This window comes from Parus major, chromosome 2 (genome assembly GCF_001522545.3).
Source record: "Parus major isolate Abel chromosome 2, Parus_major1.1, whole genome shotgun sequence".
NCBI lineage: Eukaryota > Metazoa > Chordata > Aves > Passeriformes > Paridae > Parus > Parus major.
This window is the reverse complement of record NC_031769.1, coordinates 52,143,923-52,170,234: the sequence shown is the minus strand read 5'-3', so window position 1 is coordinate 52,170,234 and position 26,312 is coordinate 52,143,923. Positions and strand designations below refer to the sequence as shown.

The following is a 26,312-nucleotide window of genomic DNA, read 5'->3' as shown; positions in this document are numbered from 1 at the left end:
GGGCCAGAGATGCTGCCCCCAGAGGCACTCACTAAACACATTATTTTTTCAAGTGTCAGCCATAATTACCTGCATTTCCACTGTACTCAGAAAGTGAATGCTTTGACACAATATGCTGTTGATTGCGTGCTTCATATTACAGACACTGACACATTGCCAGTGGTTTCCCATGTAATCAACAGACACAACTGTTCAGGCTCACAGTGTGCTCCAGATGTCAGTGGCTAAATCCATATTGTAATTATGGTGTTTGGGGTTTCCTTTATTGCTGGTTGGTATTCCTTTATTTTGGTATTAATAACTCAGAGTTTTCTTGGTGAGAAAAAGTAAGAAAAGTAATCAGTATTTTATCTTTCTGTGTAATTTTATATTATTTTATTTTCTGTTTGTCTTCTTGGGTTTTTTTGCCAGTGATTTTGTTGTACAAAACAGTGACCTGCTTGTCTTGATTGTGTCTTTCCCTGGTGGCTGAAATGAAAAGAAGCTTTGTGTGTGAGGCTGTAGAATGAGTTGAATGGAAGGAGATGGTTTAAGATACGCAGTGGTGTGTCTTACTATGCATAAATCCCATGCATTTGATAGCTGCCTATTTAGCTGCAGAAGAAGGTGCAAATTATCTGTTGTATGCACAGACCCTGATGTCAGTGTTATTCATGTCCAAGGTGTCATCAAAATGTGTGCAAATTATTTAAACTACTGTAAAAACTTACTCTGAAGAAAGATGCTAATGTTCTAATATATGGAAGTAGTGTTCTAGTTTCGTCAGTTACTTACTTCTGCTAGATTCTTTCTTCCTAACATGGGCAAAAAGTTTTTGTAAGGTATTATTTATCTACCAGCTCCCCCTCCAACTAAACAGGAGTTAGTCTTACTGCTAAAATCAAAGTAATTGACATTTAATGGAAATTTAAATAATTAAATATGTAAGCTGATAATCTGGAGATAGTTCTAAAAATGGAACAAAGAGAAGAGAATTACAAATTTAGCAAAGGAGAGTGGTTTAAAATGACTGTGCAGGTACAGACATTTATGGAAATAGAATGGCTTGAGCTAAGTAAGAGGGCAGAAAATTGGCAGAAACTAACGTAATTTTGCTTTATATGGTACTTAGAGTTTATGTGCAAATACTCTGGTGGCAGGAAGGCACCCCAGGTTCTGAGGGTTACAGGCCTTACAGATCAAGAATAAGTTAGGAGTGGATCCCATTTAGGATGGGATTAACTGTGCTGTTAAATTAAAGAATGAGCACATTCACAATTGACAAAAAGATGGACACTAGCAAATATACAGCAAAGCAGGCACTGTATATTAAAGCTCATGAGCTGTAATAGCAGCTACCTGTATGGTGATCAAAGCTGAAGATAATAAGATGGTTCTATAATGTAAAGGAAAATAGTTAATACAGAAAAAATAAGAACCAGTATTAATCCCAATAGTATTCATAGGGAAAAGGATAAAAAGTATAACAGGGCATTCCGCTAGAAATGAAAGAGTTGTTCACGGGTAAACCTTAATTTCAAAGCACAGCACTCTTCCAATTTGATTAATTTCTCACTTGTTCCAAAGTTATTTACATGATTTCCTGATTTCTCTGTCAAGGTTGTTCTGAACAGGGGACAAAAATTCCTATCTTCAAAAGTCTGGGAAGTATTTTAATGGTAAAAATAATATGTAGAGTAAGGAGAAGACAGTGGCTGACAAGACAGAGCTTACAAGACCTGGGCATGAGTTAATATGCTAGGAAAAATTGTTATATATACTTTTAAAGGCTTGTACAGATTCACTGTATATCACTTTCAGTCATAACTCACCAAAAATAGCAAGATGCATTGGATATAAAAATAAAAGCCTGGATATAATTATACCTAAAGTCACTGGTATTGTGATAAACTGTTACACACAACCACTTACCCTTTCTAATGCAGCGAGTGCTTCACTGTAAGCAAGAGCTGTTATCTCATCTGTACAAAATAAGCACTGACCTGAACAAGCTCTTGCTGAACACGTGTCTGGTTTGAGTGATTATTAAAAACTCAAACTGAAATGCAGTTTATTTATCATTTTTGGCATTTAATCTATTTCCTCAGCATGGATAGATGAAGTTGAATTGGCTGAGTGTCTATTCAGCAATCTCTGCTGTGGGAAGTACCTGGGCAGAATAGTAGTAGGGCACTTGTACTTGCACTACTAATTAAACTTGGCCCTGGGATCTAAATCAAGGAAAAGAAAGTAGCCTTCCTCTGAACAAAGGCATTCTCTTTCTTTACTTAGGTTTAGTTTCAGATATATCATTACCAAATGTTAGACAAGAGATCCCCCTCCACTCCTATACTTATAAATTACAGAGCAGTAGTTAAAAGAATTCCTTAGGGCACAAGAGTTAAGGTTGCATGATGTTCATGCTTAATGTTTCTGAGCCAACATTTACAAACAATAAATGATCTGTTTTTATCTTATTTCCTTTGGGGAATATTTTTTGTGTAATTTGGTTAACTGATACAAGGATTATAAGTGTATGCCTATGTGTGTATATAAATACATACCCACAATTATCCCCAGGCAGAAATGCAAATAAATTGCTAAAGGTCAACAGTTGCCCTGTTGCTGAGCCAGTAGTAAGATGCTCTCTGTTGATGAGCCAAGGAATTACGTTTTCTTAGTTACATTCACTCAGATAAGCTAGCCAAATGTGAAAGAAGAGTCCTCTTGATGTCTGTTGAGGTGCTAACTAACATATCTTGGATTCATGTTTGCTGCTTGTATTGTATCTTACTTCTAGAATGCATCATGATAGTATCCTAGGTGACCCAAAATATGTGTGCTATATTCCATATTTCCCCCACATCCATCTGCCCAGTTTGTGTTACTTAGAGTTAACCACCTGGTAAATGGAACTTGTGTCTTTTACCCTGGTTCACAGAAAAGGAGGGGTCTGGGGTGTCTTTAAAAGACAGCCAACAGGCAGGCAGAGACCTCTCTTGTCACTCTCTGGGCTCCCAAGGAAGTTGCTTTGGGCAGCTCTCTGTTTAGAAACCTAAGAAGCTGAATTTTGCAATCCAAAGCTATTTCAGAGTGAATACTTTCTGTAGCTGCCCTACCAAGATGGGACTGTTGGCGGCTGGGGTCACTGTTCCTCAGTGCTCCACTGGTCCACTTTCTTTTTTCCCTTCCTCCCCTTTGGGACAGGGCCTGTGGCAGCAGCACTGGCACTGGCTGAGTGCAGAAGGTGGCAGGAGGAGGCAAAGAGCAGCTGCACTGACCTCACACACATACACACCACCAAGGACACCAAAAGGAAGCAGGAGAGCTGATACCCCAGGGCCGGAGCCCCAGGCAATGCCAACACACCCCATTTGCCACCAGAACTGCTTCTGCCTGCTGCTTTGAGAAAATGGATATCCTTTCCTGTACTGTTCATTTTATCTTGAATCTTGCAATAATTTGGTGTATTTATAATGTTCTGGAGATAAGTAAATAATACATTAATCCCAGTTTTCTTTATTATAAGTTAAGTTCCTGGTTTGGTTTAAAGGTTTTAAAATATGAACTCTCCAGGCTGATAAAACAGATGGAAAACAAAGGCAGTTAAAATTAAATGGATAAAAGGGAGTTCATCTCAAAATTTTGTCTTGCTCTACATTTTAAAGTTGTAAAGTTGGACTGGCACAGCCATGTCAGCTGGGAGACCTTTTAGAGAAAATACCTTTTTCTAAACTGATGGAGCATTGCTGAAAAAGCCTCAGTGGAGATAGAAGCAGAAGAGTAATTCCCTGTGTGTGGTTGATATTATATGAACAGGTGAGATGGCTGTAGTGGCAAAAGACATCCTGTAGACCAGTGCAAAGAAAGTCTGTGGTAGGAAGCTGTATCAGCATAAGTGGGCCAAAAGTGTGTGACAGCACCAATTAGTGGTTCCTAAGTTCTGCTCAAGAAGTTAAGGGCTTACACAGGTGGCTGAGTGAACCAAGAAACAGCTCATGCTAATGCTACCTGCCACTTGTCATAACTAACTTACCAGTATCTCTACTTGTGTAAGATTGGTATAATTTAGCAGGCAGGCTGAAAGCAACTTTTCAGAAACTTCTATGGGAAATGACAAATTGTAAGAAGGTTTTTGGGGTTTTCTTATTGTCTTCAGTGAGAACCATGAGACAATTTGAGCACCAAAGATGCAGTGAAATTCTTAAAACCTTCTCTACCCCTATAACAGATTTCAATGAAGACTTTAATTGTGTTTTATCCTATGTTTTTCTTGACTGGATACTATGCTGAGGTTTGGTATTGTACAAGTAGGTAATGCAATTCCCTTGTGCCTTATAATTATCACTATGCTAAAAGTTTTCCTCCTCATTCAACAGTTAGAGTTTTGGTTTGTCTTCCAGGGTTGATTGTAAGCTCTGAGAAAATACAACAGGCTGACTTGTGTCTTGTGTTCACTCATAGCAATGTTGTTCCTCTGTTCTATTTTATTATAGCTAATTGAATGTATTTTCCTAATTCATGTGGCTACAGTTATGTTATTGCAACTCTTCTGATGTTATTGGACAGCACAAGCTCACATCAAACTCAAAGTTTGTGTCTTCCTCTCTCCCCAAATGATTCAAACTGGGGATAAAAAGACTATTTTGATTTATAAACTGGAGTGAAGGGGAAAGGATACAGGAGTTTGAAATAGGATTGGGTACCTGGAGCCTGGAGACAGACATGTCTTAACTCACAGGAAGGTGTTTTATAAAAAAAAATTTGTCCTGTTGTTTTTCTCCCGTTTCATAATACACATCTGCAGGTTAGATTCTACTCTTTGGGGTCTATTCTTTGAATCACAACATTATGAATTAAAAAGAAGACATCACATTCCCTGAGAAGAGTAACTACCGGACCTATGATTTATGTGACTGATAGATGAGCCATTCAAATCTTTAAAGCTTTTTGTACAGCTGACATTATAAGGAAAGTTTAGGGATCTTCCTTAAACTGGAGATGGTATGTAGGGTTGTAAAAAGCAGCCATGAGTTGAGTCACTAGACAAAAATTTAGGCTCCTTGGGCACAGCCATTGGTTTTACATATTACAGAGACATAGCATATTATGCTCAAGAAGGGATAATTATTATTGTATTTGGTTAAATAAATTTCCTGTTTATAGTATAGTTCTGGTTCCAGCAAGGACAGGGCTAATTTTTCCAGTAGGCAGGAGGAGGCATGGCTAGGACCATGAGGTTATTAGGATTGTTACTGCTTGTTTTCTTATTTCATTGCTGTTTCCAGTAAATCGTTTTTATTTGATATTTAGTTTTTGTGCCTCCAATTCTTCTCTCCAGCTGCCAGATGGAGGTGGGGGGAAGTGAGTAGAGCAGTGCCTGCCTGGGTTTTGGTGGGAATACTAAATTGGGGAATACCATTTGTAAACCACAACAGGTATTTAAAGAGTGTGGCTCTAGCTACCCTTACCTAAAGAATCTTAATTTCAAATTAACGGCTGGAACCCAAGTTGTCTTGCTCCATATTCTGGTAAACAGTGGTGGCTAACCTGAAATCTGTGAAGGTTCTAAATGGACATGTAAACTCATAGTTACTTATCTATAAGGTAGGTGTTGTATGACTTCACTGATAACTGGTAGCTGATACTACTGGACCATAACTAGGAGGTAAGATGCTCTGCACAGGCTTGAAGAAGGCTTGCTTTCTCTTCAGTTTAAGGAAATCCACTCAACTCCACTAAAATCTAGTGTACACACATACTAATGTTATTCATGGATGCTCAACTTGTACAGCAGATTCTGTCTCAGAGCTGTTATCTCTACAGATTATTCTGAGTTGGGCCCTGTTTCACTGTATGAAACAGGGAGGTGGAGGAAGAGAAATATATTTTTGAAGCTCCTGTGCCATCAAAAAACCCCAGCAGTCACCAATGCTTAGAATACATAGAGCAATGCATTGAGATTTGACAAGGCATGTTGCAACATTAGGCTCCAAGTTCTCTCTTTTTTTTTTCCTTTTTTTTAACTTTGTGTAGCAAGTTACAGAAACTTTTGTATGTTCTGCAGTAAATTTCCAGTCATGTTAGACTAAGTATAAGATACATGGCATTTGATTCAGCTGCCTCCCATCACAGGAGCTGAAGAATTGTGCAATTGATCCCTCTGTGTGGAACTTCTGTTAGAGTCCTATGAGAGAACTGATTTGAGTTTTGTGAAGAGCAAAAAGCAGCAACTGTTTTACTTTTTATTTAGTTCTCTTTCCTACTGGTTTTCTCTGTATCAAATAACACATCTTCCTTCACTCAGTACCACCAGACTTGCCTTGAAAGCACTTATGGAGCTGGTGTTTGTTTTTTTTTTCTGGGCTACAGTTGTGCTAGTATATGTTAAACAAAGCATCAATTACACAATATATTAGAGGCTTTTCTGCAGCCTTCAGAATTTTACTTTTAAACTTGCCAGTTGCAGTGTTTCTCACCATTTTCTTCTTAATGCTTCTTAATGCAGAGGGAAAAAAAAATAAAAGAGGAACAGTTCTAGGAAAGTGGAGAATAGCAAAATGTGAACTGGAATAGTAAAGTACCAGGAGTTTTCTGTTATATCACAGGGCACTGAGTATTGGACTGCATGAATACACATATAGTGCTCATTGTACCATAACAATATAAATGAGCCAACTTTAAAACTGCATAGTCCTGTTTTTTGCAATTATTTTCAGCATGCCTATAATATCTTGTAGTGAGTGGTGTAGACATGCATTTACAAGGGCTTGCCTTGCAAGCTGATAACTTGCAAAAATGTAATCATTTAGTAGGAACGTGATAAATCAGAACACGGAAAATTCTGTAAGTACTGTGCAAGTTTCTTGTTCTTACTGTAGGTATGGACTAAAATGATTTACAGTTTAGAGATTTTGTATTTTTCTTTGATTTTGTACCAACATTTCAGAAGGTTAATGCAGATTGATGTTTCATTGCTGCACTTGTAACACCATCACGGGTGTGTTTGATAAATCAGCAGATTTAACGTGAGCTTTTTAACCACGACAGATACCATGTATCATCTGTACCAGTAAGTCAATGATGGAAAATAGATCAGGTGGGTTCATTCCTAGAACATAGAAATGGGGTTAAATATGGTTAGTTGGTGTGGTAGCTTGAAAATTTATGAAATGGTGACTTAGTGCCCAAAGCTGACATCCGCAGGGGCAGTTCATAAATCATAGAACGGTGTGGGTTGGAAGGAACCTTACAGACCACCAGTTCTGTCAACAGTACATGAATAAGATGATTATTACTTGCTACAGCTATAAGGACTGGTTTTGCTGAAAATGAAAAGAAACAATAAAACCAGTTACCAGAGAACCCTGTCTTTTTCTTGTTGCAAATAAAAATGTGGTGGTTGTTCATGCCAGAATACAGAGCTGCTGTAGAGATATTTATAAAGCATTGCAAATTCTTATGCTACTGTTTATGTTACATTTGTAGCTACATAAAGTTATTTTGTGATCTCTAACACTGAAGTCAGACTAAAAATTTATATTAAATAGCTTAGTTTGAAAGAGTATACCGAGTTTTAGGAGACTTGCTCAAGGGAAACTTGGTATCTATCAAGTACTCTTGATGCAAATGTGATCTATATATATGCCTTATGAGTGGTTATAAACATAGCATATGCCATCACTGTATGTATTTTATGCACATGAAAGATTACTGCTCTGGTTGGTGTGATCTTTAAGCAAAATAGCAATAGGACCAAAACAATTTTTATGTGCCCAGGTTTCTGCATAAGTTGCTCTCCAAGTTCTTGGTTGCTGGTAAGAATAGGTGGTTACTTTCAACACAGTGATAACTGACCAAGCAATCCCTCTTCCTTCTGATATTAAAACTTCATTTGTTCACTTGATATACATTACTCAAACTTGGTGGCTTCTGTAGAAACCAGTAAGAATAAAGCACATCAGGACAAGCAGTAACCCTGTGTGTAAGAGTTGAGTCACTACCATAACTACTCTTACTCCATTTTTTGGGATATTTAAAAGTGTTTGTGATGTCATTAAAGTAGAAAGCAAGACTATTTTGATAGCAGGTTAGCATAGCACACAGCAGATTCCTTGATGCAGCAAGTTTGTGTCTGAGATGAATATTTAACATGGTCAGTGGCAACATCTCTAGGCAGGTTCAAACACACTGCAAATACCTTTTTAAAACACAGATACACATTTTCTCCTTTCCTATCCTTCCCCATTCCTAGGAAAATGTGATGAAGGGAGGAGTTCACAATATAGAGGCAATAATTACAGCTGTAAACAGGTAAAATATTATTATCCATAGAAATGTTACAAAATGTAAAGAACATTTATCCTAGGTTAACACTGTGGTATTAATCCTACACACTGAACTTCCTGGCACTGAGCCTTCATACTGCAGATGTTGTGCAAAAATACTTTTTCTCTTTGGCTAATGTCATATGTAAAATATGTGCATCTGTAAGCTGGTATCTGCATATATGTGAAGTTGCCAAAGTTTGATTAAGTGCAGGCATTTCAAAACCATGTGTGAGAGTGCTAAATCATGGTAGTTTAAATTTTAAAAAATATAGTAATTTCTGCCTTCTTTCCTTGGAGGTCAAGTTTTGAAACTTTTGCTTGAAAGCTAGAAGGTGATTGTAATTCTTTTGTTTTGTTGGTGTTGCTGGCACTTTGCCTATTCCCATAATATGAAGCATTGCAAAAAAACGACTTAGCTTTGAATTTTGAAATCCATCCCTGGGATCTGTAGAGATCTCTGTTTCTTGGTGGTCCTTTGTCCTCAATGCAATGGAATTACAAATATTAGCCACTGTATTGCCTAAATCAGTCAGGGGAAGTGCCTAGTGCTAGAACAGGCTGGCTGTAAATCTAGCTTCTAAGAGTAATAAAGTAAGGCGTTTATTGTTGCTTATCACTTCTGTGAGCTTGTTTCTGGAACAAGCTACAACAAGGTCACATCAGTATGGACGCTGTTTACATGGGGTCCTAGTCATAAGAGGCATGTTCAAATAATTTCTTTTGTCACTAGTAACATGCATTCACTTCCAGAGAGGCCCGAGTTACCATCTGATAGTGTCGTGTGTGTTAGCAAACTCAATCCTATTAATTAAATTCCTTTTTGCTTCAGTTAATATGTGATTAAATATATATATATATATATACAAGGAATGGCCTCAAGTTACACTTGTTTCAGCTAAATTTCAGGGTGCGTTTGCGGGTGAAATTCTACAACAAAGGAAAGACATGAACTCTCATTTTTTGCATCTGGGGTGCAAAAACCCTCTGCTTTCTAAAATGTAGAGCAAAAAGACAGTAGTATGTGTTTCCTCCCTGCCCTTTTCTTTGGCTGTGTTATGTCACGGAAGTTACTTCTTATGCAAATGGCAGCAGCTGTGAACCAGCAGGTACAGAGAACAGTGCGCTGTGTGTGTGTGTGTGTGTGTGTCCTGCAGGAACCCCAGGTGCGGAGCTGCCCTTGCTTGAGCTCCTTCAAAGCAGAGGCAATTCTTGGTGGGTAAATAGCCTAAATATCAGTGCAGTAAAGAACTGTACTTGTATGAGCATACGTACACAGGGAACCTACAGCTTTGGGCAGCATCTAAGCTGTGATTTTAGGGATCATCTTTGCATGAGAAACTAACAGGTGCAGACCTCTTGGCACCCAATTGATTTTGGCCTCCTTACTGTGGCCACTTCTCCTAGAAGCTGCAAATCCCAGCCTTGCGCTTAAGCTCAAAGCCGCCGGGGTACAGGGAGGAAAGCTCAGCCGTGCAGGGTCCTGGGGGTGGCGGCGCTCTCCTGGCCTGAGGATCCCCCACGCCCCTCGCAAGCAGAGCAGCTCCGAACGGGGCGGTCAGGCTGCCGCGGGGAGATGGCGCCAGGTAGCAGGTCAGGGGAGGGGGCCGCTGTCGCCGCCTCAGGGTGAGGGGCAGCGAGGCACGGCAAGGCTGCCCCGCACCCCCGCCCCAAGCCGGGAGCAGCGCCACGCGCCTCTTCCCCGCCTCCTTCTCAGCCTTGATCGAGAGCTGGAGGCTTCTCACGGCGGGAGGGAACGCATGAAATAAAAACAAGTTGTGTGCGGCGCTGGGGGAGGGGGATCCCTGCTCCCGCTCGGCGGCCGAGCCGCCTTGTCCACCCAGTCGCGGAGCCGGGAAAGCGAGGTAAACTTTGCCGGCCGTCGTGATCCGCGGGAACGAGAAGGCGCCCGGCCGGTGCGGCGTCACGGGGCTTTGTTCCTAGCGGGACGGAGGCGAACCGGCGGCGGGGAAGGGAAGGAGGCCCTTGGGCGGGCCGCGGGGCCGCCGCGGTGGGATTGGGGAGATGAGGCCGCCCCCACAGTCACCGCTGCGGGCGCCGGGGCTCCGCGAGCTCGCCCCGGAGCGTGTTGGGACGGGAAGGGCGCAATTCCCGGTGGTGGGGCCGGCGGGGGCTCGGGCAGTCCAGAGGATTGGGAGCGCCGTCCACTGGGACAGTGTTGGCGAGTTCGTATTACCGGGAGGGTAGAGGTGGTGGAGCGCCGCCGCAGGGAAGGCAGGATGGCGCCGGGGCTGAGGGCCGCAGGCCGGCTCCGGCCGAGGGGGCGGGAAGGCGCTCCCCTATCTCTGTAGGCACGCTAGCTCTCTCCATGCTGGGCAGCTTAGTGGCCAGGCACTCGCTCCTCTCTTAGAAAGTTTCTTCAGCCTGTGGGTTTGTCAGGCAGGGGGACTCCCGGTCTGGGGCTGAGGTGTGTCCGCCAGCGGGGACGCCCCCCTGCTTGGCTCCTAGGGTCGCCATCCACAGACAGCCCTTGCTGAGGCTGCCCTGGACCGCTGCAGCACATCTGGTGGTGTGTGTGATAAATGGTGTTGTCTTTGGTACCCACCCAGATCTCTCCCGATGCCCAGCCTTTCTGAACTGTTGGCAGGGTCTTGCCATCGCTGGCTAAAATTTCCAGCTGCTTGAAGCTTTCTGGTGCCTTTTTAAGATAAATGATCCTTACTGAGGATCGAAATTCAGGATCTTTGTGTGTCTTCTGACAAAAGTCCCGATGTTAAACAGTTTTTGGCATTGGTGCTGGCCAATAGCGCAGGCTCCGCAGCTGTGATCCTCCATGTCAGGTGGTCTCCTGAATGTTAAAGAGTTACACCTTAAACAAGAGTCACCTTTCCAAGCCTAGGATTAGGTGAGAACTATAGTGTTTTCTGTAACTTGAATTTTTTATTTTGGAATGCTGCTTACATGTTTAACAGCGAGGTGTTTTTTTTTGTTTGTTTTTTTTCTTTATTTTTTTTGTTTGTTTGGATTTTTTTTTCAAATGCTGAAAAGTGCCTGGTGGTAATCATTACATTCGTAATTGAAGTGTTTACTTTCTACTAGGTATGAAATGGAACAGTAGCGAGAACAAGGGCTTTGGGGCTATTTTATGTGATATTTGATACGAAATTTCTGTATGCTGCTCAACTTTGACTGATAACGGATGTCTTAATCTGGCTAATTTTTAAATGAAACTACTACAGTTAGTCTAGGCTAAGCAGCACTTTTGCTTAAGCTAATGAGGTTTTTGTTGAGGTTGAAGCTGTGAAAGAGAACCTGAGCTGTTGAAAGTAGTGGGATTTTCATCCTGCATAGCCAGAATTGGCTTTTTTTTTGTGCAACTAAATCGATTACTTCTAATAACTAATGTTTATTGGAAGTTTTAATTAGTCATGCAATTTGTTGGAAGTACATGTACTCATGAATCAGGGCTGCATTGCCAAGAGATTTTTATGAGTTAAAACATTCTGTTTCAGCTTAGATTGTGTATGTGCCCCAGGGAATGATTATTTAGAGAAGGCAGTGGCCACAAGCAGATTAATCAGTGTTCCTTGCAATCTCTGATTTAATCTGAAGTACCTTTCTGCAGGTTACACTTTGTTTTACTAAAACAGCTGTGATATTTTGGGATATCATCACCATTGGCATTACCTTCTTTGGCCTGCTCATTTTTTCTGGTCATTCAGAAAATATTTATATCTGGAACACAGAACCCACAACAGGGATCTTTTTCTTTCTCTGGGCTGCTTGCAGGGTGGCATGTGAGTCGATTCCTCAGGCTTATCTCCTCTTTGACTATAAGCTCTATGGCTAGCAGATCAGAAGATACCCCTGAGATAGAGATGCAGAATAATGCAGAATATTGGAAAATGCAGCAATTTCTTTAGCATTAGGAAAAGCTGATAAGGAGTCTGTTAATCTCTTTTGTCTGACTTTTCTTCTTTGGAAGTGACCATAATGACAGAGAATGAGTTGGTATTTTTGACACGTGGGTAGGTGGCACTTAGGTAAAACCTTGTTAGTATAATTACCTAGGTATCTCCTAAATATACTTTTTAACAAAAAGAGAGATGATAACTAAAATAGAGCAGTTCTGAAATTGCAGAACAGGTGTAATGAAGGAAAACCAGTATAAGGAAATTATTTTAGAAGTCAGTAAAAATACTGTAGAAACTTGATAATTGGTTTGCATTTAATTTTAGGGCTTACATTTCAGTTTTATTCCTGGTGAGAATTTGTAGTGGTGTTTTTCTGGCTGCTAGTTGAAGAATGGGCATGAAGAAATGTTAACTCATTTGCATTTTGGGAGTATCTTCTGATCCTTACTCAGAACCTATTGAGAATATGCAATTTCTCCTGTAGCAATTAGCAGTGAATGTGCCTTATGCGTCAGCTTCACAAAACTTGTAAGAAACTTACAGCTTTGTTTACTTGCCACAATTTTGCCCTTTCAGTGCAACTTAAAATATTGCATTGTTCAGTTTTTCAGTTTGTGTCCTAATTCTGGCACTGGCATTGGCATCTGGTATTGAGCAAAATTATGAAGATCACAATGGAAGTGTTTATCTGCATGTTAGGTAAGGTACTCATGTTGATGATTTAAGAATGAAAATGTACTGTTTGAAATGGCACTGTCAAGCAATTCTTCTGGTTCACCATCTGGAAATGTCCAACATTTTTAGCACTGGTGTGGATCTATAGGCTAAACCTGACCAGCAACAAGGAAGTGAAGCCTAGAAAAGAAAAACTAGACTTTGCAGGTCAAGTTAACCTTAGCTCGTGTGCCTCCACGTGGAGTGCTCAAATACAGGATTGAAAGTAACCAGAAGTTCCCATATCATAGTGAGAGTCTATGTATCAGCTACATACCCGAGCTATTGCTGAAGAGCCTTTTGGAAAATACCTCTTGATGGAAATTCTCCAGCTGTGAAGGAAGATGTGTGATAGGACAGGTGGGAGATGGGGAGTGAAAAATGCAGTGGTGTGGGTTTTTTTTTTAAAGTTTTGTTTTGGTTGGTCTGGGTTTTGGATTTTTGGTTCTGTTGTTTCTCCTGGTCTTAGTGCCTTTGTGGGTGGAAGGTGAGAAGCAAACCAGGTGACTGGATAGCTTCTCTGAAAGTTAGTTGGTTCCTGCTTAGTTATTTCTTACACAGCAGGCCTGTTACAGGGATTCTATCTAAGTATTTGCAGGTGTTTGGCAGCAAATTATTTTAATGAGGGGTAGGGAAAGCAAGCATCTGGAAAATGTCAAAGCTATTAAAGGTTTTGGCAGGCCAATGTCCCCAAAATGAAGCCTGCCATTTGATGATGAAAAAAAGTTTCAAAAAAACAGCCTGCAGTACAATATTTTACACCTAGGGATAGAGCAGGCTGCTGTTTCTGATAAATGTGAGTTCGTGGTAGTGTGAGGGAGTCTGCAGTGATAATGGTAATACACTTAATGCATGTAAGTGCCCCCTCACCCTTTTTTCCCCACTTGATTTGGTAGTCTTCTGTATTTATGTATTTCACAATGTAACTGTGCTTTTTAAGTTGCTATTTTTTTCACAGCTTAAGTATATAACTTTTTTTGCATGGTCATTTGCAAGTTGTACTTGTTAACATCTTGAAAAGAGTATAGCTTTTTTGTGCTTGATATATTAAGTCAGAATTTTCATAGTCTTCAGGGTCTGTTGGGTGATCTGCCAATGACAGGAAATTAGCACTGCCTAGCTTCACAGGGATTAGGTGTCCACCTTTCTTTCTCCTTTTGCTCACTACTCCCTCTCTCGTCCTGCCCACCCCACCATGCTACTATCTAATTACCCTGTAGGTACAGACCTGTGTGATAACAGAATAGAGGTAATGAATTGCTTGAGGCATTAGGTGACAGATTGATATGCAGCAATCTAATGGACAGATGTGTTGATACAGCCTGCTTTCAGTGTACATCCACTGAAGAGGATCTGAGGAAGCAGCCTCAGAAGACAGATGAAGGGAAGATGCTGTTACGTCTTTGTAGTTCCATGAGCTGCACAGACACTCCCTTAGCTTTGGGAATGGCAGAAAGAGGATGTGAGTCCATTTAGGAATGTATTTATTTGTGGTTTGGGGAATAAGAAAAAGAATGGTGGTGTCTAGAGAACAGGTTTTATATGTTTAGGAGAAACCTCTAGAGCTTAGCTTTTTTAATTTAATTTTCTGTCTTGCATAAATTTACTGAAAAAGCCGAAACTTTGGAGACGATATCTTTTAAGCCTTTAACCACAGAAACAAACAAAAAAAGCAGAGTAGAGGCCATCTTTTTTCTCCCCATTTGGTCAAATCTATATGCTTGTAGACAGAGTAAAAAGGTGATTGTAGACATATGATTTTAGTTTCAGTTCAAATGTTGTATTATGGTTTTTCTTGAAGGAGGTAATTTTAGTTGAAGAAACTGGAGTCTTGTGATGTGAGTTTGAGCTCTTTTCAATAAAAGGAAGAATGTACCTTAGACCATATATAAAATTTTCAGTGTACCATACTACCTTGTGTACCTTGCATACCATTTCTTAGACTCTATGCTTTGCAAGCACATTAGCATTGATCAATAGAAGTGTATTTACAGCTGTCTTTTTAATTGAAGTAAAATAGGTGGCCTTCCTTCTTCTATAGTTCTTTCTGTACCTATTATTTTTCTGCAGCTAGTACTACTAAAATTCTTTTGAGGAGATAAGGTAAAAAGAAATCACTAATGTGTGCTTTGATGAGGGATATTTATATTTGTGTAATATTGCCTTGTTGGATGCCAGGGTCTCTGATGAAATATTTTCTCTATCAGTGTTGCTTTGTGCCATGTAAAGCATGTTGCACCTTTTATCTTTCAGCAGAGAAAAACTTCAGGTTTTTGCAAGGCTTCTTGATTGCCAGAATAGGACAGTTTTGCATCCTAATCATCCTTATTCATCTTGGTTAGTGCATTTTGGGCCTTTTTTGTGCACTCAGGTTTCCATGTATCTTGTTTTAGTGATTTAGCAAGTTGCTGCAGTTGAAAATGACCCAGAGGACAGTTCCATCTGGCTCTCCACCTGTTCTCTGGAGGGGATGAGGAGGGCCCAGAGAGCTGTGTTCTGCATTCTGCACCTTCTTTCATGCTGCTAGTCAGTGTCAGGATGCTGCTGTTGCTTCTTGTCCTTGCAGAAGTGGCTATATCCTCCTTCTCCAGTCATCTGGCAGCAGTAGTGTTGGTAGCTCAATCCTCTGATCTATCAAGTTTTTTCCTATTTCAGGGCTGTGGCTGTATTTGTAGTGGTTAGCAGAGATAGCTTGCAGCTGTTTGACAGGTCAGTTGGTAGTTTAGCAGCATAGGGGGAATTGAGGGCAACCCACTGTGAGAGGGAGGGTGAAATTGGTATTGGAATCTGAGACTAGACCATTGTGGTAAATAATCCAGTATTCAGAGAGTCAAGAAGAGAGAGGTACCACAGCACTGTGTTTGGGGTGCTCATCTGCAGTCTGGAAGCAAAGGTGAGGAGCATGAAGGTGACCCTTCCACATCAGAGGACAGTGCTTAGAGGTCTTCCAGTCTTGCTTCTTTGTATGTTGTACATGCAGATTGTCCCCTTCCTGCCTCAGTGCTTTAGTATGAAATGCAATTGCTGTAATAGGAGAGACTGAGATATGCTCAGGTCAGGCATTCCTGCTTGTTTTATACCAACCACAAGCTAGTGGATTAGTCCATTAGAGGTTTCTTCCAGTGCTGGGTGGTTTGTGATGCCTAGCTTTAGTGTTGTTAGGTTCAGTACCACATCTTGAGCTTGTTTGCTGCCCCTCATTGGGCTAGTGAAGAGGGAGACATGGTCTGTGTTCCACAGCCTGATGTGACTGTTCCCCTAATTATAAATGAGTTAGTCATGGAAATACAGGTTTTGTGCATGCAAGCTTTTGGTGAATGGGTGATAGTGACTTGTTAGCAGGATACTTTTCTATCAGTCAGTGTCCTGGAAATAGTATCTATAAAAAATATCTTTGTGGGTATTGTGTACTTCTGGGTACATCTGTTTTTCTGAATATATGTGCTAGGTTTTGTTTACCTGGTGGATCTGAACTTTTCTGTAGTGTTTGCAATTGAAATGTAATTTTTAACAAATTCTTGATATTGTATGTCTGCCAGGTTATGGGTGATTTGCCATTTTAAAATTTATTATATAGACATGAAGAAACTGTAGCTGCCTGGATTTTGGTAACAAACTGTTTCCTCTGGCTTTTATGAATGAGCTGTTACCTGATTATAACTAATAAACACATAGACTGTTGTTGTGGTCAAGAAATGAGAACCTAGGTCTGTGATTCAGTTATTTGCTCTTGATTTTGGTGTGTAATCAATTTAATTTGTGCTTGAAAAACCTCTGGAAACACTTCCTTTAAGAACACAAAATATTTCACAAAGTTAAAAGTAAGTCATTCATGAGGCATGCTTCTTTTTTCAGTCATTCAATTATTCTTGCAGTTATCAACCACACTCACTCTTTAGGACTATTTTTATTTTCAGTTGAGATGGATTTGATTTGGAAGATGAAAAGTCAAGTACAACCTGTTACTGCAGGTTCTGGGAAACCTGGCATTTCCAATGGCAAATTCAATAAGTTAGGGTGTTTAAGATCAAACTTTGGGGGAAAATGTAGAGGTTTTTTAGTAGAAGACTGGATTTTAAGTAATAAATGTTTAGATTAGTAGATTTCAATTGAACCTCTGAGATTCTTATTAGCCTGTTTCCTAAATTTTTTTTTGTTTTGTCTGGTTTAGCCCCAGTACTGGATTTTTATTGATCTGTAAGTTTATAAGCATCAAAACCCCACTGCTATTCTACTATAGCTGCTCTTGCTCTTTGAATATGGTTTGTTGAAATAAAAACTCTCTTTCAAATATGAGCAATATGCACATTATAGAAGTGCATCTTTAATCCATAAGCAAAATATAGTACATAAATATGGGCAAGTCTTACATACTTTCTTTATGACTATGGAAATAAGTGACTGACAATTCTGTAGTTGTTTTCAAAGAAGTTGAATGTTTTTTGCTTTTTGTAACCTTGCAGGTGTTCCCTTTCAGCAGGTTTTCAGCAGTGGCCTTGCTGCAGTTGATTCCAGCTGTTCTGTGTTTTTTTGAGAGCTTTTTGTGTTCTGCAGTATTTTATGGCTGCTAGTATTACTTTACTTGTCTAATTTCTTTGTCTTATATACTGGGGTTATGTAAAATGTTTTGGTGCTGCCCTGGTGCTCCTTTGCCTGCCTGCCTTCCAAAAGTACATTTAAATGTGTCAGTTTGAATCTTATGTTAAGATTTGTCTGTCTGTATTAAATTACGTATATGTTTGAAGACACTTCTTGATGGGGCAGAGGAGGAAATATGCTTGGTTCTGGCTTGACATGTAATATTCTCTCATAGAGTTCTTGCCTTTTACAGCTTAAAAATTCTGCATTTTCAGTCTAATATTTTGCTTTTACTTCTGTGCTGCTTTCTGGAATGTGCTTTATTTGTGATGTTTTCTCCCCCCTCCCCCCTGTCCCAGCCTTAGTAAGCACTGGACTTTTCTCCAAGGAGTTGCTTTGCTGAAGCACAATAGTTTCATTGTTAGTGTTGATAAAGTGCATCGTGGGATTTATAGTTCCATCTAGGAAATGAACCTCTAGAGGAGTTATGCCAGAAGCCAGTTAAAACTCCATTCCCCAGGAAGTGCAAGAGTAAAATCTTTTAGCTTTTGCTGGGAGTATTCTTTTGTTTAATACCTTCTCTCACTGCTGTGCAAAGGTACTTTAAAGAAAACGAATTAAAAAAAATATTACAGTTCCAGCTTCTTAATTCTACATCACAGAAACACTTTCACTGTTCCCTGTGTGTATACATGCTGCTGCTCTATTTTATTTTGAAATGCAGATGCTCATTCTGCCCTGAAAAGAGAATAGCTGTTCTTTGTGTGTTAGGGTCATAAAGTGTGTCAACAAACTGACCTTTCCTGAAAGCTGGAGACTAGTTAATGAGGCACTCCAGCTATCATTATGGCCTGCAGGAGATGGTATACCACTTACCAAGAAAGAACATTTGGGGGCTAATTAGGAAAGAGTGGCTGTGTTCAGCTGTGACACCTTGAATCCACAAGTACAGAGCAGACCTTCTGTGGAAAACTATGACTGAAACATTGATTCTCAGTCTTGTTTAAGACAACAGATTCAAAATGGTCAATGATCATGGGGTGCAAGATCATGTGGTATGTTGCTAGAAGGAGCTGATAAATAATCAAAAGAATCTTTGAAAATTGTTTTCTAATGGCTTGTGCTCATTTGTGAAGAAGGCAGCCCCTAGTTTAATGGATTAACATTTCATATAAAGACCCATTTGTCCTGGTTAGTGCCTTTATCTGTGTGCTTTTAAGTAAGACTGTGTCCCCTGCAGGTGTGAGATTTTATGAAAACACAGTTATTCTTCTTAGTGCAGAAAACTTGGTTAGGCTGAGCTGGACTGAAATGTGAGTAAAGTTGTGTTGGTTGTGCATGGCATGGTTTTTGGTAGCAGGGGTCACAGAGGTGGCGTCTGTGAGAAGCTGCTGGAAGCTTCCACCATGTCCAACAGGCAATCCCTGATGGGTCTGAAGATGGACATGCTGCTGGCCAAAACTGGGCTAGTTAGAGATGTTGGTAATACCTCTGTGATAACGTATTTTAGAAGAAAATCAAAAGAAGGAGGGGGCAGAGTGTTTTTCTATCTGGAGGAGGAGCTGAGGACATGTGAGAGAAACAACATGGACATGTGAGAGAAACAACCAAGGACAATGGAGAAGGAGGGGCAGGAGCTCCTCCAGGCAGCTGAGCTGAGATTCCTCTGCAGGCCATGGTGATGACCATGATGAAGCAGGCAGCCCTGCAGCCTGTGGAGTTCCATGGGGGATGCAGAGATCCATCTGCAACCCATGTGGGTGGTGCCCACACTTGAGCAGGTGGATGCTTGGAGGAGGCTGTGATCCATTGGGAGACCAGGTGGAGAGAGGGGGTCCCTGCTTCCAGGCTGGAGCAGCCTGTCCTTGGAGGGCTGCCTCCTGTGGAACAGTGCTGCAGCAGTTTTGGGAGGACTGTTTGCCTGTGGGAGGGACTCACGTTGCAGTTTTTTTGGGACTACTGCTGATCATGAGATTGGAACCACACTGGGGAAGTTAATGGAGAACTGTCTCCTGTAGGATGGGATTTCAAAGTCTCACAGGGGAAGGACTCCTCTCCCTGAGCAGTGGAAGAAGATCTGGGGTGACAAACTGACTAAAACCTCCACCCCCTCTCTCCATGTGCTGTTGGTGGGAAGGACAGAGGCATTGGGGGGAAAAAAGTGTTTTTAAAGGCTTATTTTACTTCTCATTATCCTCCTCTGATTTTGTTAGTAATAAATTTACTTTGCAACTTTAAGTTGAGCCTGTTTTGCCCTTGGAGTGTCTTCTGGTCCTTATCTTGGCTCATGAACACTTTGTTAATTTTTTTTTCTCTCCTCTGCCCAACTGTGGCAGGAGAGGGTGAGTGAGTGGCTTTCATGGGTGCCTGGAGTTTGGCCAGTGTCAAACCACAATGGTATTCTAGGTAATCATTCTAATTTCAAAGACTGACTTTTTGCTCTGGGAGGGACTGGAGGGATATAGTATGTGTGGATGGGAGGTGGTGAACATTCCTGAAGGGGATTAATTTTGAGGTGACTTAGATGCTTTGATCCTTTCCATCTGCAGGTTGGCTTGTTTTAGCTTGCTAATATAGGGATAGCAAATTCCCGCCTTCCTTTTATGTTTGGAAAATTGCTTATAGCCCACACATGACTGTAATTGGGGAGAGATTGTTCATTCTTGCCTGCAGGAAGACATTTCTCTGTCTGCTGACACGGAGTTCCAGACTAGATTGAGGGAATGCAAGAAGAATGTAGATGAGAAGCAGGGCTGCACAACTCCTAAGCTACAACTCTTGAAGGAATTGACAGTAATTGTCCAGAGCAACATCATGTGTTGTGCAGAATGAGGGAGATAAAATTGCTCAGTAGCACTCTGAGCCTCCTCTGTGTCTCAGTGTATAATGTCGTGGTTGTCTGTAGTACTTGGTTACTGCATAGACACTTTAGTGAGTTTAGGAAAATTTTATTTATTGACAGTCCACAATAGTTCACTCTCATGAACATGTTTTTCTTGTTTATTTCAATTTCAGACCTCTTAATTGTGGGTAGGAGGGATCATATACATTTAAATTACCTGAAAATAGACAAGGGGCTGGTGATAGCAAATTTTATGCTCTGCTTCTCAACCACACATCTTAAAGACTGTTAAGCTTGTTTTCTGTTGAACTTGTGTTGCCCTGCCTCCTCTCAAGTTGCTCTTTTAAGTCAAGATTTTCCAAAAGAATGAGGATTTTCCTTGCATTGTATTTTCTCAGAATTCTGCTTGGGTGCTTATCTGCAGGTAAGATAGTACTGGTTGGGTTACAGGGTGATTTAATCCCCTACCTCTTCCCCACCTCAGAAGAAATTTTGAGAAGTTTTGTATGTGTGCATGTGTCCTTTGGAACTTTTTGTTTCTCTAAAGTTACAGAAACTAGCAGCACATAAGTTAGAGTCCTGGCATGAGCTTATAGTGGTATTTTAGTGGAATTTCCCCCAGTGTTGCTTCTACATTTAAAGATTTTAGGAGTTTGCTTTGGATCGGGATAACTCTTTGACTTGTTAGTATCTCAAGAATTTTGTTCAGAAATGTGTTTGACCAAGGTCATGTTCTAGGATGAAATAAATGTAGTCTGTCTAGCTTTGATTAGATGACTGACCTTGATGTTTTTGTCGTTTGTGGCTCATTCTAGGTGCATTGAGGTCCTAAGGAAAGAATATTAAGCACTGTTCTCACCCACCTCACAGAAATTTTTTTAAAAGAAACCAGGAACAGTTGAAACCTCCCGAGCTTACAGTGACTGTCACCTGCTGGTAGCTGGGCCGCAGCTAACAGGAGACTGTGTATTTGAGGTTAAATTTGAGTAAACCAAATAAAGCTGCTTTTTTTTTTTTTTTCTTGTATTTGAGAGATCTTGGGTGATACAGTCATGTTAAAAAAATTAAAAGAATTGGAAGTTTTGCCATCTGCTACCATTTTTCAGGAGCAGTAAGTGGTTTCTATCAATTGAAATGCTTTTTTAAAAAATGTCTCTTTAAGAAAAGAACGTGATGACTAAAGGAAGTTGAGTGAGTCAAAGAAAATGAACTGCACAATAAATGTGTAAAAATGAATTTACTTTTTTTTTTTGAGGACTGTGTTAGGTATTAGGACCTATTATATGAGGACCTTTGGGGGACCTTGGAGGATAATGATTTGTTGCTGTCTCTGTGGAAGTATTTGCTTCTAGATTCAGATAGGTCAGTCAGTGGTAAAGAGGAAGCCTTAACATAGATCATGATGCAAGTAAGCATTGCATTAGTAGATTATAAGTTATACAAGTTTATGCCGACTGGAATGCTTGGAAATGATTGCATGAGTTGGACAACTAGAAGTCTAAACTCATTCTGATTTTGCTAGAAATTTTCACTTGGATGACCTTGTACCATCACCTTGCTTTCCTGAGACTGAGCTCACTGGAACACTGAGTTACATGAATGAAATCTTAATCTCAGTTCAGGCAGCCTGATGTTTGGAGGATACTTCACATAAACCAAGAAGTCTGTAAAGGGTTGTCTCCTTTTCACAAAGCACATTCAGTGAGAGAGAGATAGTTAAACACAGCCATCCTTCAAGAGGCAGAGTAATAGAAAGATAATAATTTTTCTGCAGAGTGTTACTATGACAAGACGTATCATTTAGTCTGAAGACGTCTGTCTGTACTCGCAGCACCTGCAAGCAGTAAGAGCACAAAGGGCATCTATATGTTGTGATACAGGAATTATACAATTAATAGGTTTTGTATATGTGCATGTTTTGCATGGAAAAGATTAATTTGTCATGGTTGAGTGAATAGAATACAGTAGTTCAGGTTAATAAATTGCAGAATTTGGTTTGGCTTAACTTTAAAGAATTTTATCACTTATTCTAAGAAAAATACTTCATCCTTTATTTGCTTGCAAAATAGTATTTCTTTGTTTAAAACTATCTGCACTGGTATTGATGTCTTACTATCTATTCTGTCAGCAGTAAACTTTGATTTCAGAGTTCAAGTTGCCATCCTATAGAAACACAGTATGATTGTGACTGTATGGAGGACGTTGTGGGGACAGGTTGGAGTCTTGGGTGGACATGGTGAACTATGGTGTGTTAGGTTGTTCAAGGTGGTGAAAGAATAACTGGAAAGCAAAAAGGTGGACAATTAATTGCAGGGAGGGAAAGGTGACAGTTGCAGTCAGTGTAATAACAGGCTGTGAATTGAACTTAAGCTGAACTGAAAGCTGGTTTGAACAGCTGTCTGGCTTTTTGTTTTCTTTTACAAGTTTCCCCCTGTGCCGCCACCTTTCCTTCTGCCCTCTGTAAAAAATTTCAGACCTAGTGGGATCTGATACAGGTTTGAAATGAAATGTTGCCTTCATCTCTGGTAATAACATAGGGAAGCTTTTTCAGATGCTTTGGTAAACATTTCTCTTTCTTGTTTAACTGTTTTTTTGATGTACAGAGGAGAAATGAATATACTTAGAGCATACCTATGTGGCTGTGTAGGGGTTAAGCGCTATTTAAAAATTGTTTTAGTGAGGGGAAAAAGGTTTCTAATTGTTGTGAAGTATTTTTGGAATTTGCCCTGTCAGTTAGTAATATTTCACTAATTAAAGCAACCCTTTATTTAAAACAGGCTCACAACAGTTCATCTACAGAATTGGCTCGTGGGCAAACTGAGGTATGTTCATTCATCAGTGATTCCACATATTTTATATGCTGATGTTTCTGAAGTAATGCTTTTAACTTGGAAGAAGGTAGTCACATCTGTGCATTCCTTGTGGTTTCTCTACTGCTGAGGGTTGCAGCTTATAAAAAATTTTACTGCCTTACAATCTTGTGTGTAGTGAAAATTAACAAACAAAACAAGCATATAGTCACTAGGCTCTCTTTGGCTGTTAGTATCAGGTTTGTTTGGCAACATTAAGACATTATAAATCTTTGCTGAAGGAACATTGTGAAGAGGCAGTTCTCTCTTTCCCCCTTTCTCTTATGTACACTCTTGCTTGGGAGAACAGTGTGTGTTCTGACTGTAGTTTGCTCAATATGCTTATATGTGTTTGTAGAAAAGTGAATTCTTTGGAAATTCTACTTCTGCTGTAAAGGAAAGGACTGGACATGGCCTATGTTGTACAGTGACAGTTGAAAAATTTTACAGCTTTTCATGCCCTAAACTTCATTATACAAAGAAAATCACATGATTCTAAAAGGTCAACATACAAATCTTGAGTAGCTAACTGTACACTTGCAGGTGGTGTTTTTCCAGTACTGCAGAAACACTGCTTTCTCTTAGTTGCTTTTTTTTTGTCAAATAGCTTGCTGCTTGTTAAGAAGTCTACTTTGCCAGATAAAGATATTTTGAAAGAGTAGGACCTCTAACCATCCAGCTTTTTGGGTGAAATCTATTGAGTGATGAAGACCTGTTAATACTTATGGCTGGACTGAGACATGGTAGTTTTGTTTTTTTTTTTGAAAGATTACCTCCTCTTCGTTAACAGATGATCGCAGACCCACTTCAAGTTTTGACTAAACAATATTTGTGCTTTCTCTTCACAACATTTATAAAAAGAAAAGCCTGCAGACCTGCCTTATCAACAGACCTGCAAACAAAGATGTCCAGGCAATAAAGATGCTTCACAAGTTTTAGTTGATCTTAATGGCAATATTGATACACTACATGATATACTCTGTAATAATGAAAATGTTACTGGAATAGTTGGATGTCAAAACTAACTAAGCCTTTTAAATAAGCATTCTGTGGTCTCACATGTTTTGTGTTATAAGTTTCCATGAAATTCAGATTTTGGCAAGTGTATCATGGGGCTATTGCTTTTTTAAATTGCTGTGATCTAGGAAATTACTTTATTTGAAGAATCTATTCTAGAAGTGCCTTCTATTATTTTTATGTGGGGCAGAAGGAGTAGTAACTGCTCTGATAATAGATGAAATCCTCTGAAAGTGCATAAAAAGAAATCAACCTGTGATAAAATAGAAATTATGAGGGCTTTAAAGGAAACTTTTTTTTCTGAGAAAAGAGCAAAAAAAGAAGAGTACTTTTCCAGTGTGCCAGTATGAAAGTACCCTTGGTGCTATAGATGTGAATGGAAACCAATGATCTCTGATGAAGTAATACTGATAAGATTGGGGAGTATTTGATAGGAGTAAGGGTTTGTGGAGCTTTGTGGTTGGTAGAAGGAAGAAGTTGGTGTTTCAAGTGGGTTCTTTGGGCCTTTGAAAAGGATCATGAAAATCAAGTTAAGCATGTGTGTTGGTGAGTTTTTCTTTACTTGCTTGTGATAAGAGGTTCTGATTTAAGTGCCAGAGAAATAACTAAGATAGCTATTTAGAAATTTAAAGCGCATGGTTTTTTGACCCAAAAGGAAAGAGCAGATCAGTTGAGTTAAGCAACAGTTGCATTTTATGTAATTGTTTCTCTTGATGTAATAGTTAAACTATTTGTCCTTGGGTGAGTGTCCAAGTTAATCAGCTACAGAACATGCACTGTATAATAACTCCATAAATGTGTTTGATTTTGATTTCCACAAGAGCTTTAGGTCTTGCAGCTGAATGTGATCCTTGTACTTACGCCATTTTATGTTATTCTGGTTCATTCATATGGCAGAGGAGAGCAATTACAGTTCCAAGCCTCAGGCCAGTAGCAACAAATCTTTTCCTGGCTGGGTAAGAACGTACAGTGGTCCCAGTTGGTTGCAGCCTACACCAGTCAGTGACCAGAATTTATGAAATTTGTCAAGATGGCTATTTTCCTGTACTCTTGCTAGAGCTAAACATTTGAATGGGAATAGCTAATTGAAAAGGTGGAGACCATTTGGACAGGCTGGCCAAGGGTGTTATCCTATCTCCAGCCTGTGACTGATGTGACTGTGAAAATGATTATTAATAAGCTGGGAATAAGGTTAACTTAAATGAAATTCTTTCATGTATTGAAATCTGAGGCTCAGCGGATGTAGGTATAGTTACGATTATTACCTTGCTATTGATGCATTCTTTTACCATAACATGGCACACTTTGCTGCTAAGTTTTTCTTTTCTCTCTCAAGTAGAGGTAAAGGTTGAACCTTGCTGACATGGCAAGTGCTTTCCCTTTCTGTGTGGTGGAGTGTGAGTGAATCTTGTGCTCAGCATGTCTGCCAAAGCCTGAGCAGCCTGCTTTCCATACTACTGGGTTCAGGTACCAGAGTGCAAAGGATGGTTAGAGATGGAAGCAGTGTGCAGATTGGAAGAGGAGCCTTATTTTGCTGTTTGTCACAGTGAGCAATGTGTCTGTTACCATCAGGCAAACCTTGATTTCTCCTTAGCATTTTTAAAAGTAGTTATGCATTATGAAAATGTTGTTGTGTTATGAATAGTTAAGAATGTTATGAATGTAATGATAGTTTTAACCAGGAAGTTTTGAGACTAGTGCTTGCTGGTTTTTGTTTGTTTGGGTTTCTTTTTTGTGTGTCGTTCATGTTCTTCAGTAAAAATACAAACTTACCTAGTACCTGCACTGTCTCAAAGTTTCCTCTGATTTGGTGAGTGTGGGTTCTGTATATTATCTGTGGTTAGTAGCAATAAGGGAATGTGTTCGAGGCTTTGATCCAATATACAGCTTTAACATGAAATACTTGTGTTCAGTGGTTGGTATCACCAATCTTATAATATCAAAAATAAAAAAAAAATAGAAGGTATGCAAAATCTACAATTGCAAGTAGAGTGTTTTTCATCAGCTTGTGTTTTCAAAGACCACACAAGAACACCAGGATAAATACAAAATATATGACTAACCACAAGTTGTCTGCTTTCCGGTGAAATTAATGAATTTGCATTCTAGAGCTGGATTGAGTAAACATTTC

General features: G+C 39.9%; 1 protein-coding gene across 2 annotated transcripts in view; it reads left to right on the top strand.

The window, feature by feature from the left end:
• Window positions 1-10,081: 10,081 nt before the first annotated feature.
• Window positions 10,082-26,312, top strand: part of TNS3 (tensin 3) — a 166,131-nt gene continuing 149,900 nt past the window's right edge. The window contains exons 1-2 of one of the 2 annotated variants that reach the window (XM_015618188.3): window positions 10,108-10,171; window positions 23,093-23,137. The gene's annotated coding sequence lies outside the window, so the exon portion shown is untranslated. Of the gene's footprint in view, window positions 10,172-23,092; window positions 23,138-26,312 lie in introns of both variants that reach the window. The other variant, XM_015618189.3, reaches the window with a different exon arrangement.